The sequence below is a fragment of the Wasmannia auropunctata genome, unplaced genomic scaffold (genome assembly GCF_000956235.1).
Source record: "Wasmannia auropunctata unplaced genomic scaffold, wasmannia.A_1.0 LD336106.1, whole genome shotgun sequence".
In the NCBI taxonomy this organism is placed as follows: Eukaryota; Metazoa; Arthropoda; class Insecta; order Hymenoptera; family Formicidae; genus Wasmannia; species Wasmannia auropunctata.
In genome coordinates, this window is record NW_012026784.1 from 3,428,350 (window position 1) to 3,430,966 (window position 2,617).

Genomic DNA, 2,617 nt, shown 5'->3' on the forward strand with positions numbered 1-2,617 from the left:
TCTTATATCCTGGCGGTACGTTCGGTGAAAACTCATGTATCGTGTGCACGCTTGTCTCGTTACTGTACGCACCCGTAGTCACGTTGCACTCGATGCGAATGATGTTTACGTTGATGATATTTATCGGCGTGTCTGATTCATGCCACTGTTGCGGCTCCAGGATACGATTCGGTGAAAATCCCAACAACGATCCAATGTTGTTAGGTTTGGTGAAATTTATTCGATAAAAGCACTTTATTTCACTTTTCAGCGTGTTGTTGTTGGCACGAATAGCCAACGAGCTCTTGTTCTCTTCGTCTTCATCGGTCTTTGCTTTCTTCGTCGCAGCATCGTTGGAACGAGATTGAAAAATTGCGCGTTTCAGATACTTTTCTATGTCATGTATTTCATATGATCCTTCAGGAATTATAATTTCCTTATCGTCTTTGTCATAGTAAAATTTATTATTTGACTTATTTACATTGGGTATCGTATAATAGGTTTCAAAGTCTGTCAGACCGAGTTCGTAATCACCGTCACTCAAATCTATGGCCGGAAAGTAGCTTGCTGTGAGGACGCTACTCTTGCGAGACAGTGTAAACGTCAGTGACATGTTTGAACAAATACTGAGTTAAACAGCGTAAAATCAATCTTTAAATTGATCGGCAACAGTTTGTAAAAATTGCAGACACAGCTGTCCGCAATTGCTTTGATCATAACGTTGGTGAGACGTGTGATTGTACTCGATTTGAGTTACGCCGTTATTTAAATATCGCACCAATTCCTTCGGCGGTCGAAGATTTCCAAAACTGTCGAAATATATAGCACGTTTTCCCCTCTTCGCATACGCTACCCAATGAGTACCTGGTCCTTCGGCATCGTCTAAATTCACGATACCACTCTCGTTTCGGTATACTCCATCTGTTGGTAAGGTAGTACGCATGAAAACACCTCTAAAATATGGAATGCGCAAACGTTTTGCCAGTTGCTGCAGTTGTATGTTGGTAGTTACGCCCTTGGGCACTTCTAGTATTTTTTTGACTTTTTTTTTTTCTCGTCGAAACTCCTTGTCCACGCTTATATGGAGCAAGGTAAAGTCCATGACCTTCCATGACGCGATTATGACGTTTCAGTTCTTCCAGTTGACGCTGCATGACTTTATTATCGTTCACCGCCTTCGCTACTCCCGCAGCTCCGCCAATCATAGAACCGAGAACTCCCAATATTGGTAGAATTGGCAACATACCACCGCGTTTCGCAACCGATAGTATTCGCTTGCTCGTTGCACTTTTTTTCTTCTTCGTCTTCGTCTTTGTCTTCAAACCCATACCGAACTTTGTTTTAGCCTTCATAGCGGCCCAAACGGTCGTAGCAGCAGCCTTTTCTCCGAAAGTCGAATCTTTCGCGGTAATGCGTTTCCGCGCTTTCGTGGCGAGTATCTCGTCAGCCACGTGTCGTTTAGCGAGGTCGTTATTATGTGAATAAGCTATGTCGTGCTCGCGACACGCTTCATCCAGCGGGTTAATGCCCTGATCACCTCTGGCCAATCGTCCTTTTAAATGCGTTCCCGGACCGCAAAACTGATATCCAGGGATATGCAGTTCAAAAGGAAGTGCGTTTATCGCGCGGTTTAACAAACCACGACCTTTCGCCGACATTCGCTGCAATTCTTTACAAACGGTGCAGGACCGTCAATGTGTGTCCGCTGCCACGGTTGATTGTAATGTTTCAGACATCGACGATACTGTTGAACCTCCGAATCAGCTTTTATATGTTCGGGTAACCTGCTCCACAATTGATCGATACAATTGTAAAACTCTCGCAACAGAACAACTTTTGGTATGTACTCTAACTGTTCGGCAGTTAAATTGTGTATGTCGCGGTTATCCGATACGATGAGAAACATTTCGGCTACTGATCTGTTTCAATCTACGCGCCTCTATAAATAGGTCCGCTCTCGGTATTGTTTTTTTCAGTTTATTGGTGTTGGAGAGAAGGAAACATGCGGTTTGTGCGACAGTCGCAGACGATTAAAGTTATAAATTTCGACAACAAGATACAGCTAATACCTAAGAAGATACGTAAGCATGGAAACATGCTACCGACTTCTATACGCGGTATTATATGTGGTCCGTCAAACTGTGGCAAGACAAACGTATTGATAAGCTTGCTGGAAAGTCCGCACGGTCTACGCTTTGAGAACGTGTACATATACTCGAAATCATTGCAACAACCGAAATATCAATACTTGGAGAGTATACTGTCACCGATAGAAGAAATTGGTTATTTTACATTTTCCAATAACAGCGACGTCGTTCCACCGAATGAGGCGCTTCCAAATTCCATTTTTGTCTTTGATGACGTGGCATGTGACAAGCAAGACGTCATAAGAGAATACTTTGCAATGGGCCGCCACGCACATGTCGACTGTTTCTATCTCTGTCAGACGTATGCAAAGATACCGAAGCATCTTATACGTGACAACGCAAATCTGTTGATCCTGTTTAAACAGGATGGAACCAATCTGAAACATGTATACAATGATCACGTAAACACTGACATGTCATACGAAGATTTCTGTGAATTATGTCGTACTTGTTGGCAGCAAAAACTGAGTCGACAAGGCACACAGGGGATA